Raw genomic sequence first — 14,289 nt, 5'->3', positions numbered from 1 at the left:
AAGCTCCCTTAGGTGCACAACTACATTTCACTCACAGGGAAATAGAAGGAAAGGGGATCTAGAGGGAGGAGGGTTTGGTTTAGGGGATGATTAATGCTAGGCAAAACAAATGCTAAGGATACACAAAAAGTATTTTTAGCTCTCTTCGAAGTGACAAAGAAATGGAAATCTGAGGGGGGACAATTGTGGAAGGGCTAAACAAGTTCTGGTATATAAATACGATGGGATATTATTGTGCTCTAAGAAATGATGCCAGAGATGTTTCAGAGAAACTTGGGAAGACATAAACCCATGCAGAGTGAACAGAACCAGAATAATTTCTACAATATGGTCTAGACAAACAATATAAGCATTATTGCATGGATAAACAATTTTGAAAGAATTAGGGACCGATCAGTGTAGTAGCCAACCATGATTCCAGATGACTAGTAGTAAAATATCCCTACCTGCCTCTTAATAGAGAGGTTAAAGACTCAACAGTACAGAATGAGGGGCAGCTAGGTGGCACAGTGGATAAAGCACTGGCCCTGGAGTCAGGAGGACCTGAGTTCAAATCTAGCCTCAGACACTTGACACTTACTAGCTGTGTGACCCTGGGCAAGTCATTTAACCCTCATTGCCTGCCCCCCCTCCCCCTCCCCCCCCCAAAAAAAGTAAAAAAAATAAGCTTCTATTTAAAAAAATAAGAATATAAACCCTAGTCTCATGATTCCAAGGCTGGTATTCTTCCTATCCTAGCATAGCACTTAAATGCTTTTTCATTCATTCATTCATCATGTTGCCTTATTGTTACTTTCCCCTCGATGAGTGACTGTATGCATAGTTGTTTTATGAAGTAGAGATACCCTATCCATGCTTGTGTTTTTAAACTTCAGAAATAATCACGTTCATAACACTTCCTGGAAGCAAACAAATATGTTGATTAAAATATGACACTTAAATTCATCCCCTAAATCTAAAGTGGATTGTGTGGAAAACAGTGATCTATTGAAGTGAAGAGACCCAAGAAGTACCTGAGCCCTGTATGTAACGATGATACAGAGCTGCTTTCGTGCATCCTCATGGGTTAGTTTGAGAAGGGCCAACTGTGATGATGACATTCCCACTGGACACAGTGCAGCCCAAAGCAGCTTAGGAATTGTCACCCTCCACAGGAAACACAAAGTTGCTAATACCTCAAACCTTTGGGTTGGAGCTACAGGGTGAAGCATTTTTCTGGGGTGTTCCTCTTTTTCCATTGCCCCTGTGCAGGGGCTGCTCCTGGTTCGCCCTGCCCCTTACATCGCTGCAGAGGGCAGTGCCAGCCCTTGCTTAGCCCTGTCTCCCAGTGACCTTCTCAGCTTGAAGACAGCTTGGCTTTGCTAAAAAGCAGCTCATGTGACTGCAGTAATCCGCAGCCAGTAAACAGCTGGGCAGGATGGTGGCAAGAGGAATTGGCCTATTTTCCCCTGCACTGCAGGCTCTTAAGAGCCTGAGAACCTGAGATTTGAGGTATCAGCGTGGATGGCAGCATCAGCTGCTTCTCTAGTCTCTCCTCCTGGAAGGCCGGCTCCTTGAATGGTCCCAGCTTGAGGCCCCCAAGTGCATATTCCTCTTATCTAGCTATAGGCTGTTTCAGGCGCTCTGGCGGGTTTTATAATGGCACCAAGAAGGATCAAATATCCTGGGACCCAAGGCGTCTTTAGGCTGGGTGGAGCCATTGCCATTGGGAGAGTTTCGATTTTCACGCTGTAACATACACACTACTGTGAGATGGGGAGAACATGGGTCAGTTTCAACTCCAGAGCCCCCAGAAGATTCCACTCTTCTCCCTTCTCAGTCATTTTAACCCTGGTCCCTTTCTTGGGGGAGGGAGGTGGTAATTCTTATTTCCTCTAACCTATCCCTACCCCCTTCACAGTGACCTCCTGTAGCTTCTACTTATCCTCTGTTATCCTGCTCCAGAATAGCTCTCAGAAGGACAGGGCTGTTTCCCCCTCCCCCTCCCCCAGGGAGATGAGCACAGTACAGAATGTTTCAGCCCTGCTCTCCATACCGGCTCTTTGCCATCCTTGCCTGGTTTTTTAGTATCTTTTGTTCCACCTTCCCCCTCATCCCCCCTCCATCAGGTCCTTGTTGTCACTTTTGAAGAGCTGGGGATACCCTTGACCAACTTACTTATTCCCTACTTTTTGTGCTTGCATACCGTGGCTTATCATTAAAGGGAAATGTAGCCTCAGACACTGCTAATAGCAGGGTCCAGTTTGTAGGCTATTCACACAGAAAAGAGGGAGAGGAATTAGTCTTTAGAAGGAGCGATGGAAGCTTGTTTGTAAAACATCCTCGGGCCACATTCCTGATGTCTAGAGTTACCAGTATTTTCCTTCATTCAGCAGACACAGCCCACAATCCTAGTGCTTTACAGATGGTCAGGATTCTTTGCAGTTGATGCTTTTCGTCTCAGGTGAAGTTACCTCCAGCAAAAGTGTTTGAATGACAGCTCTTAGCACCACATCAGCAAAAGCCATGCTCCTTTTCCAGGATGCCTTCTGCCCAGTAAGGAAGGTATCACCGCAGTGTACTCGCTCTCTCTGTCTCTCTTTCTCTGTCTCTCTCTTTCATGTGCATTCATCATTGCCATTAGAAATCTAGCAAGTCTTGGATCAGTCATACCTTTTGGCATAAAAGTACTTTCTGATCTAGCCTATGATATCAAGGAACACTGAGCCAGCAAACTAAGGGAGTCAGTATGTACACTTCTAAAAACTACAGGGGACGTAACACAAAATGATATGTATGAACTCAAGACAACTATGTAAAAGCGAACTTGTGTGTGTGTGTGTCTGTGTGTCTGTACACTGATCAGAAAATAATTTAGAGAGATGGCCATAACATTTAACATTCTCTTTCTTGTGCCAAGTTGTTTATGGCTATAATTAAATTAAATAATTAAAGCAGTGAGCTGGGCACAAGAACCTAATTTACTGAAATGATAGTATGTCTATATGTTGCTTTCTGTTCTGAGCACATTTTTTAGCCTGGGTATGTGTTCTCTTAGACATTTGTCACCAGTTTTCAGCTTTTATTTTGTTTTATTAATTTGGGGGGGGGGCAATGAGGGTTAAGTGACTTGCCCAAGGTCACACAGCTAGTAAGTGTCAAGTGTCTGAGGCTGGATTAGAACTCAGGTCCTCCTGAATCCAGGGCTGGTGCTTTAATCCACTTCGACACCTAGCTGCCCCCCTGTGTTCAGCTTTTATTAAACTCCTGCTGTTCTGGGTACCAGGAAAGGTACACTTTGCTCATGGAACTCACAGCCATACTGAAGGCTAAGTGTCCAAAATGCAGTTCCTGGGGCTGTTTTCAGGACCTCAGTATGAGTCCCCTGCATCAGAGAAAGCTTCAGAGAGTCTCAGAGAGCAGTGGTGAACATTTGCCTGTGTGAGCTTCCAGGAGCCCATCCTGTAGTAGGCCCTTATCCAGGCTCTCCTTTACTGATTGTGTCAGCCATTCTCTGTCTGCTTCAAAGTCAGGGGCCAGGCTGTTGTTTGTAAAGAGACTTTGTGCCCATGCCGCTTCTGCCTCGAAGAAGCCAAACAAGCTATGTTAGATCTGTGTTAAAATGGAGAGATTCCCCAAAGGTTTCTACCACTTAACCGTCATTGCCAGGCAAAGCAATCACCCCCATATTTTCATGGCTAAGTTAAATGTTTCGTATCACTGCCACATCCCTTGATGTCTGTAGGCCTTTCTGATGCTTTAGATTTACTCTGACCTTGGTAAAATTATCATTCTGAAAACTTAGTCAAAGGAGAGGAGACCTTTTTGGTGTCCGTAATTATAGGTAGCATTTTGCAAGGAATTGTTAAGTGCCCCACCAACATCAGAGCCACATATGATTGAGTTTCATGAAAACTATCTCTGCTAAGAAAATGGTGACGCTTCATTGAATGTGTGATTAATTTGCATCAGCACAGCCATTGGAATAAGAAAAAATAATCATAAAAATAACCACCATCCTCTGTGCTTCCTGACAGATAGTTGGCAGTAGATTTCACTTGTTTATGCTCTCATTAGAATTTTGGTGAAATGTCAGTGCACTGTTATTACCCTTAATACTTTGCACACCCTCAATCAGGTAGCATTGGCCCCTGATTCTCAGGTTACTATGGCCAATACAGTGTTTCGTTTCTCACATTTGTTTAATAAGAAGCAAATGTGCAAAGCTGAAGAGCAGCAGCCTGACAGGAATAGCTATCTGAAAAGGGTGAATGGTCTTCCTTTTTGTGTAATGTGTTTCTCTTCCCCCCCCCCCCCCCCCCCCCCCCCCCCCCGGCTCTTAGCTGGATATCAAATGAAGGTGTGCTTGTGGTTGGAGTCTATAAAGTGAATGTCTAAGTGGCACCTGCTTCATTCAGCAGGTCTGCTCTCCAGGTGCCCTCCCACTCTACGTCTACTCCCGACAAAGCCTCTTTTCTCCTCCCGTTGGCCCATAGAGAGTGCAGAGGCCTGAAAAGAGGCAAGCCAGATTCTAACTTCTGCTTTGCCAGCAGAATCTCCAGTGACATTCTAATTATCCCCCAAATCTTCACTATTAGTGAGGCCCCAACTGAAAGTTTGCACAGTAGGGTTGAAGGGGGAGGGTGTGGGAAGCATCCTTTCAGTTATAAAATGAGCAAATTGGATCTGGAATCTGTTGAAGGAGCTTAAATGTGGAAGTTCAGACACCCCTCTGCACAGGACTACAAAGACTGTGCTATCAGATTGGCTTAAGGAAAGTGGCCTCCAATCGTTCTTCTGAGTACACCCAGCCTTGTACTCTGGTAAGCCAGAAGGAATGCTTAGGAAGGCTGGACAGCTTTCAGACGCACAGAGATTTTCTCATTTGTTCTCTGTTGGGGTTTTATTCCCCTTTAAAAAAAAAAAATGGGGTGGGAGGAGGGGCAGGAAGGGAAAGAACCTGTTTCTCTTTGACTTGTCAGCCATGAATGTTGCTCTGGATGTTAACAGAAATATGTCCATTGTGGAATGAGCAAGGGGAACATATTCTAGGTGAGCACCAAAAGGGTCCAGTTACAGATTGAGTTTCCATCCAGACAATGGCAGCTCTCATGGTATTATGCCATATGTGTTGTGAGACTTAAAGTACATATATGACATTAGACTGGGTGGACTTGAAGCTCTGAGAGGAGTTTGAGGGTCAGGTAGTTCTGAGTGCCTCTCAGCTTCATTTTTTAACCACTGGTGAAAGAGAAAAGAAAATTCAAGCAGGTCCTGGGTCGGGTCACCTCCCTCTAGCAGCAATCCCTTCCTAGACCTTGTCCCTCCTCTCCCTAGGCCTCCTGCAGTAGTGAATTGAAACTAATGGGGACAGTGACCTCGGTTTTTTAGGAACATTGGGTTTCAGCTGTCCCACCCCCATGGCCTCCCTTTCCTTGATTAACTTGATTAATTAATCCCTTTCCCAGCAAAAGAGATGTTATTGATAACAGATCATATAAAAACCACCACTTGCTAAAATCTGTATTTGAGTGTGTAGAGAAAGGTTGGTATTTGTACAGCATGTAGAAACAGATGAGAGGCTAACAGAAGCTATAACCACACGGGGGCCATAAGAGCAGTGCCTCAGTCGGAGCTTCGGCCCCAACTCAAAGTTCTCCCGTGTTTCATCTGTTTATGTCTATTTTTTCTGTGCCACATAGGAATTTCCCCAAATTCAAAATTCCCAATTTTATTAGGCAGAGCTTTATATTCCCAACTCCTGCTGTGTGATCAAGAGCAAGTACAGCAAGTACTTAACCTCATTGTCCCTTTGCCCTCCTAGACAGTAGCCCTATCAACTGGTGTATTCAAGATAACGGCAGTAAGCCGCTTCAGGCTCCTAAGAGTATGACCATATGGAAATCATAATAGCTCTAATTAATACAGTGCCTTTCTTCCAGTGTGCTTAAGTCACTTAAATATAATCTCACATTCTCACAACAGTTGTAAGGAGAGCGACCTATCCTACCTGCTTTTAAGAGCTTGTAAATCATGAATCTTAGAGAGACTTAGTCAGCTGTTAGCCAGTCAATTTATTAAGCATCTACTATGTGCCTGGGACTGAGAATACAAAGACGAAAGTGAAGAACTCCCTGGCCTCAAGAAGCTTAGATTTTATCAGGGAAAGTGTCTGTTTATAAGTATAAACACAGTCTGTGCCAAATGAATTCCAGGTAGGTGGAAGAGGGAGGACTCTAGTAGCTGGAGTCTCAGGAAAGGTTTCACTGAGTCTTGAATCAAACCACTGATTCCAAGAGGTGGAAGTGAAGAGAAAGAGCCTGTCCAAAGGATACCAGAGATGGAGGAGCAGTGTGATGAGGAAGAGAAGCCAGGTTAAATGTCAAACAGAGGAGTCTTAGAGGGAACGTCATGGTTAGACTATAAGAAATCCTTTTGTGTATAACGGATGGATTGGAGTGAAGAGAGATTTAGTGTCAGGGACAGCAGGCAGGAGGCGATAAGGGTCTCAGTTAGGGTGGTGGATATGTGAGAATGGGAAAGATGGAAAAAGAGAAATAATAAGATGCATATTACCTGCTTTGTGGCTTATCTTGTGCACATTTCCATCACTTCTACCCATGTGGACTGACAGACTACATGCCAATTTCATAGAGTTAAACATAGGGAGTAGAGATGAGGCTTACATCGTAACTTAAGACTGTTCCCCTTTGTCAGTTCCAAATTCCAACCAAGAATAAAAAAAGAGTTTATTTTTAGGAAAACAAATAGGTATAGAAACTGGACCTGTGATTTCACTCATGTAGGGAACTCTAAGATGAAGAAACTCCTTCTGTCAATGCAGGTCAGCATTTTCTCTGTTGTCTGGAGCAGTGAGAGGTTCAATGACTTGGCGTGGGTCAGCAGCCATTCTCTATCAGAAGTAGGATCTGAACCCAGGTCTCCTTGGTTTTGAGGCTTACTTTCTACCATATCATGCCCACCTGAAACATAAGTAGAAAGGCAAATATATACCATTAAAAATAGTATCATTACAAATACAAGACCCTAGAGAACCATAAAAAAAAATTGGAGATGGGGGACATACCTGGGGTCATACAGTGGGCCACTGTCTTGTGTCTGAGGCCGGGTTTTGGCTGGGATCCCCCTGGGTCCAGGGGTGATGATTTGTCCACTGTGTCACTTAGCTAGGTAATGACATCTTTAGGGTTAAATTGAGGGGTGAAAGGAATTCATTGGGGGAGGGGGAAGGGCAGAAGCGAAATCCTACATGAAAGTAACAGGAAAAGGCTTATGGAGTGGGGGAAGAGATGGGAGAGGAGCAGGGCAGTAAATGAATTTTACACTCATCAGAAAAGGCTCAAAGACCTTAAACTCTGAGCTACCTCAAGGAGGGACTAATAGACACGCCCAACTGGGTGGATTAATCTATTTAATCTGGGCAGTAAATGAGCCTAACACTCATCAAAATTGGCTCAAAGACCTCAATCTCATTAGAATTGGCTCCAGGAGGGAATAATGTACACACTCAATTGGGTGGAGTAATCTCTATAACCCTGCTGGAAAATAGGAGGGGAAAGGGATAAAGAGAGAGGGGCAAAAAGAAGGAAGGGCAGAGTGGGGGAGGGGACAGACAGAAGCAAATCCCTTTTGAATTATGATAGGATGAAAGAAGATGGATATAAATATATAATATAATATAAGAATAAATATCATGGGGAAGGGAATAGGATAGAAGGGAAACAGTTAACAATAGTAATCATGAAAAAGAGAAAAGGGGGGAAAATTGTACAAAAAATATAGCAACTCTTGTTGGAGGCTAAGAATTGAGAATCAAGGGAATGTCCATCAATTGAGGAATGATGAAAAAAGCTGCATTATATGATTGTAGTGGAATGGACTTGTGCTACAGGAAACAACAAACAGGATGATCCCCGAAAAACCTGGAAAGACTAATGAACATCGATGTATAGTGAAGTGAGCAGAGCTGAGAGGACATTGTGCCTAGTGACAGCAGTATTGTTCAATGAGTAATTGTGAATGACTTAACTACTCTCAGCAGTACAATGATCCAAGACAATCCCAAGGAACTAATGCACCCCTATAAAAAGAATTGATAAAAAGAACACTTGTGGATTGTACATATATAACCTGATTGTGATCTTGTGGAGGGGTGAGGAAAGGGAGGGAGGGAGAAAAATTTGGAACTCTAAATCTTATGAAAATGAATGTTGAAAACTACCCTTGCATTATTTTCATTCTCATGAGAAGGAGGCACCTTAGTGTGCAGCTAGTGGGTGCCCAAAAAGGGGGCTCTCAGGCCCTGTTTTATACTCTAGTCCCTAATACGAATGGACCTTCCCCTTTTTCATCACTGGTAGGGTTACAATCTACATGCAAAAACTAGCTAATCGGAAGGCAGTAGTCCCACCCCTCTTCCTTGTATGGACACGACTCTGGAGTGGACCTTATTGAGACCAGGGCTCCTTGAACCATGTGACCTTGCTAACCTGAGGGGGAGGAGGGGATCTGAGACCTTTGTCCTACAAACAGGTCAGGGGGAGTATGACTGACTGTTAGATCCACATTTTCTCACAGAAAATAAAATAAATGTTTGTTGTAAAAATAATAATAATAAATAAATAAACAGAAAGAAAAAAAAGAAAAAATAGTACCATTAATTCCAAAACATTCTTATTAGATTATATTTAGTGCTTTAGAACTACATATACTTCCACTAACACATTATTAAATGCTGACTACATAAGGTACATATGGTATAATGTTTGTTATACATGCCCACGCTTTTAGAGTTTGGGGTGTTGGGAGATCTACCACAGAGAAGATTGTAAAAGTCTTACAAAGATAGATATCAAAGATTATTGGGGCAACGGGGTTCTCCTGCCACATGACTTAGCAAAACCAACTAGCTTCCCTAGCTGTTTGAAGGCTGCCATCTGACAACAGGTAGTGTTTTCCCCATTTCTTGGTCAGCACTTTTTAAAACTTGTATTTGGTTGTCAGGCTTCTTTGCAGCAGATGATACAGATCGCAAATAGAGCCTAACTGAGAAGGTCATCAGTGAATTAGTTCTTGTGGGGGGAAAAGAGCAAGAGAAGCCATTGGCTGGCATAGAGACACCAAGAAATTGCAGGCTTTAGGTGGGCTTTACAGGTGATGGATGGTATGTTTTGTCCTCATTGCCTGTGCTAAGATGGTTTTCTCTTTCTTTCTCATCATGGGTTTAGGGAATATTAGAATTCTAAACTTAGCACTTTGGACATGGTTAAGATAAGCAGGAAATAGTTTAATCTTTGGCCAAAACTATAATCATACATTTTCTCAATATAACTTAAACAATAGCCAGTGCTAGCTACCTAGAAATATTAGCATTTATTAAACGTTTTAATTCTTTAATACCTAAAGACTATAGGTAACTCTCATTTACTTGATCAGTCGAGGTAAACATTACTCTACCAGTTAACTGAATCCTGAACTCATTTTTATTGATTTGTTTTATTTTTTGTACTGAGTTCACTTTCAAATATATTCCTTCCCCCTCCCCCCCAGCTACTCCTTTCAACAAAGACTTTAAAAGGAAAAAAAAAAGCAATTAAGCAGAACTAATGAATGCGATGACTGAGGCAATATTCCACCCCCAGTGTCTCCAAGTTCTATAATGAAAGAAGGAAGGTACATTTCCTGAACTCTTTTCTGGGACCAAGTTTAATCATAATTATTCAAGAATTGGATTTTTTCTTGTTCTTTTCATTCATATTGTAATGGTCATTATGTCGTCTTCCTCTTTCTGTATACTTTACTTTGTATCTGTTCATTCGCGTGTTTCCGTGCTTCTCTAATTTCTCCATATTCAGTTTCATATAGCAAAATAATATTCCATTTGTGTACCACACAACTTGTTTGGCCAATCTTTGATCTGCGGCTTCCTACTTTGTTTCCAGTTCTTTGCTACCACAAAAGGTGTCGTTATGAATATTTAGGGATGTATGGTATCTTTCTTTCCTTGGCATTTGTCCTGCAACAGAATGGAGATATGTGCATTTGCATCACTGTTTTAGCATAATTCCAGATTGTTTTCCATAAGGGTTGGGCCAATCACAATTTACTAGCACACCTGTCTTCAGCTTCTCTAACACTGACTGTTTCCATTTTTGTCATATTTGCCAAGTGTGAAATGTGTGCTATGAAACCTGAGAGTTGTTTTGATTTACACTTACCTTATTACTGGTAATTTGGAGCAGTCTTTTATATGACCTTAAATAATTTGCTGTTTGTTTTCTTTTTCTTTTCTTTTTTTAAATTTTTTTTTTTGAGAAAGGAGGGGAATGTATAGTCAAAAAGGCACTGTATTTGGAGTCCATATATTCAAATCCTATATTTAAATCCTTACTGCCATTTACTTCCTGTGTGACATTGAACAAGTCACAACTTTTTTTGAGCCTCAGTTTTCTCATTTGCAAAATGAGAACATCAGACTAAATCAGGCCTCCTTCTTAGAATAATGTTATTGGGTTGTTGTTTTTTCTGGCCCTGGGGATTTTTTCTTAGGGAGTTCATTAATGGCTTGTTCAATTTCTTTTTCTAATATGGGTTTATTTAAGGATTTTATTTCTTCTTCAGTTAACCTGGGCAGTTTGTATTTTTGTAAATATTCATCCATTTCATTTAGATTGTCAAATTTCTTGGCATACAGTTGGGCAAAATAATTCCTAATTATTGATTTAATTTCCACTTCATTGGTGGTAACATCACCCTTTTCATTTTTGATACTGGTAATTTGGTTTTCTTCTTTCCTTTTTTTAATCAAATTAACCAATATTTTATCTATTTTATTGGTTTTTTCATAAAACCAGCTCTTAGTTTTATTGATTAATTCTATAGTTTTTTTGCTTTCAATCTTATTAATTTCTCCTTTAATTTTCAGGATCTCTAATTTGTTCTTTTTCTAGCTTTTTAAGTTGCATGCCCAATTCATTAATCTCCTCTTTCTCTTTTTTATTCATGTAAGCATTTAGAGCTATAAATTTTCCCCTAAGCACTGCTTTGGCTGCATCCCATAGATTTTGGTATGTTGTCTCATTATTGTCATTCTCTTGGATAAAGTTATTGATTGTTTCTATGATTTCTTGTTTGGCCCATTCATTCTTTAGAATGAAATTATTTAGTTTCCAATTGATTTTCATTCTACTTTTCCCTGGCTCTTTCTTACATGTAATTTTTATTGCATCATGATCTGAGAAGGATGCATTTACTATTTCTGCCTTTCTACATTTGACTATGAGGTTTTTGTGCCCTAATACATGGTCAATTTTTGAAAATGTGCCATGTACTGCTGAGAAAAAGGTATATTCCTTTCTATCCCCATTCAATCTTCTCCAGACATCTATCATGTCTAACTTTTCTAGTACTCTATTCACCTCTTTCACTTCTTTCTTATTTATTTTTTGGCTAGATTTATCTAATTCTGAGAGGGGGAGATTCAGATCCCCCACTAGTATAGTATTATTGTCTAATTCCTCTTGTAACTCATTTAACTTCTCCTCTAAGAACTTGGATGCTATACCACTTGGCACATACATATTTAATATTGATATTACTTCATTATCTATAGTACCTTTAAGTAAGATGTAATTCCCTTCCTTATCTCTTTTAATGAGATCTATTTTTGCCTGCACTTTGTCTGAGATAAGGATTGCTACCCCTGCCTTTTTTACTTTAGCTGAGGCATAATATATTCTGCTCCAGCCTTTTACCTTTACTCTGTGTGTATCCCTCTGTTTCAAATGTGTTTCTTGTAAACAGCATATTGTAGGGTTCTGGTTTTTAATCCACTCTGCAATTCGCTTCCGTTTTATAGCAGAGTTCATCCCATTCACATTCACAGTTATTATTACTGACTGTCTATTCCCCTCCATTCTATTTACCCCTTTGTACTTTTCCCCCCTTCTTTCACCCTATTCCTCCTCACCGACATTTTACTTCTTACCCCCAATCTGCCCTCCCTTTTTATCACCCCCCTCTCTTTTCTTTACCCTTTTCTCCCTTGCTTTTGTCCTCCCTTCTATCAGTCCCCCCCCCTTTCCCTTCCCCTTTTACTTCCCTAAAGAATGAGTTAAGTTTCTTTATCCCAATGAACGTATATGTTATTCCCTCTTTGAGTCAAATCTAATGAGAATAGGGTTGAAACAATGTTCCCCCCTCCTTTTTTTCCCTCTATTGTAATAGGTTTTTTTTTCCACCTCTTCATATGATATAATTCATCCCATTCCACCTCCCCTTTCCTCTCCTCCCCATAGACTCCCTTTTTAACCCCTTAATTCTTTTGTATCATCACATCAAAGACAATTTATATTTATACCCTCTATGTAAAGTCCTTCTCTCTGCCCAAATACATTTACAGTTCTTAAGAGTTATGAGTATTATCTTCCTGTGTAGGGATATAAACAGTTTAACCTAATAGGGTAACCTTTTTTTTCCCCCTCTGTTTACCTTTTTAAACTTCTCTTGAGTCTTGTATGTTGAGATCGAATTTTCTATTCAGTTCTGGTCTTTTCACCAGGAAAGATTGAAAGTCCCAATGTCATTAAATGTCCATCTTTTCCCCTGAAAGAAAATGCACATTTTTGCTGGGTAATAGATTCTTGGCTGCAATCCAAGCTCCTTTGCCTTCCAGAATATCATATTCCAAGCCTTGTGGTCCTTTAATGTTGAAGCTGCCAGGTCCTGAGCAATCCTGACTGTGGCTCCATGATATTTAAATTGCTTCTTTCTGGCTGCTTGGAGTATTTTCTCCTTCACCTGATAATTCTGGAATTTGGCTACAATATTCCTTGGAGTTTTCCTTTTGGGGTCTCTTTTAGGAGGTGATCGGTGGATTCTTTCAACAATGATTTTATCCTCTGATTCTATGATATCAGGGCAGTTCTCCTTAATAATTTCCTGGAATATGGTGTCTAGATTCTTTTTCTGGTCATGGCTTTCAGGCAGTCCAATGATTCTCAAATTGTCTCTCCTCGATCTGTTTTCCAGATCAGTTGTCTTTCCAATGAGGTATTTCACATTTTCTTCTATTTTTTCATTTTTTTGATTCTGCTTGACTGATTGCTGGTGTCTCATGGATTCCTTATCTTCCAACTGTCCAATTTTAATTTTTAAGGCATTGTTTTCTTCCATGAGATTATGCACCTTTTTTTCCATTTGGCCAAGTGAATTTTTTAAGGCAGTGTTTTCTTCAGTGAGATTATGCACCTTTTTTTCCATTTGGCCAAATGAATTTTTTAAGGCTTTGTTTTCTTCAGTGAAATTATGTGTTTCCTTTTCCAAGCTGCTGATTCTTTTTTCATAGTTTTCTTGTTTTGCTTTCATTTCTCTCCCCATTTTTTTCTTCTACCTCTCGCAATTGATTTTTAAAATCCTTTTTGAGCTCTTCCAGGAAGGCTTTTTGTTCTTGAGACCAATTCACCTTCCCTTGTGAGGCTTCAGATGTAGGCAATTTGAGGCTATTGTCTCATCTGAGTTTGTGTTGGCTTCTTCCCTATTGATACAGAAGCTCTCAATGGAGAGGGCTCTTTTTTGCTTCTTACTCATTATTGCAGTTTATTTATTTATTTTTTAAGTTGAGGTCTGCTCTGGGGGCACCAGGGTCCCTGTTTTGGGCTTCTTGTGCAGGGGTATAGGTGCTGTGTGACTGGCTTTTTACTCTGAGGCCTTTATGGTGTGTGGAGATCCCCCGCCCTGCACTTCCTGTCTGATTGTGCTCGGCCAGCCAGGCGCCGGACCCCGGCGTCTGATCCCGTCTGACCCGTTCGTGGCCCTCTCGGCCAGTGCAGGTAGGTTTTTCCACTGTCCTTCTTGGCCACCAGATTTTTGAACCAGGTTCCAGGGGCCTCAGTTGTTCGGTTGTGGCCTGCAGCTCCTGCTGACTTGCCCCGATCCCTTCGGCGCTGGGTTGCTGCCCTGCGCTGGGCCTCCCTTTTGCCCGAGTCAGACCAACCTTTTCCTGAAGTCTTCTAAATTATCTCTGGTTGGAGGACTGTGTCTCTCTGTCTCCTTGCAGGTTCTGTAGTTTCAGAATCCGTCCAGAGGCTTGATTTAATGTTCGTTTTGAGGGAACAGAAGGAGAGTTCAGGCAGCTTGCTGCTTCCTCTCCGCCATCTTGGCTCCGCCCCTCTGGGTTGTTGTTTTTTAACTTCACAAGTGAAAGAGATATTAAATTGCAGTTTGACTTTAAAGAAAATACAGACATATTTTCCCCATGAAAAGTCACAGATCCCCTGAAATCTATTCAGT

At 41.1% G+C, this 14,289-nt stretch overlaps 1 protein-coding gene across 1 annotated transcript in view; it reads left to right on the top strand.

Moving 5' to 3' along the window:
• The window catches only part of NRF1 (nuclear respiratory factor 1), a 152,167-nt gene that overhangs the window by 128,404 nt on the left and 9,474 nt on the right, over positions 1-14,289 (top strand). The window lies entirely within an intron of this gene.

The sequence above is a fragment of the Dromiciops gliroides genome, chromosome 5 (assembly GCF_019393635.1).
Source record: "Dromiciops gliroides isolate mDroGli1 chromosome 5, mDroGli1.pri, whole genome shotgun sequence".
NCBI lineage: Eukaryota > Metazoa > Chordata > Mammalia > Microbiotheria > Microbiotheriidae > Dromiciops > Dromiciops gliroides.
The sequence above is the reverse complement of the archived record's forward strand: the minus strand, read 5'-3'. Positions and strand labels throughout refer to the sequence as shown.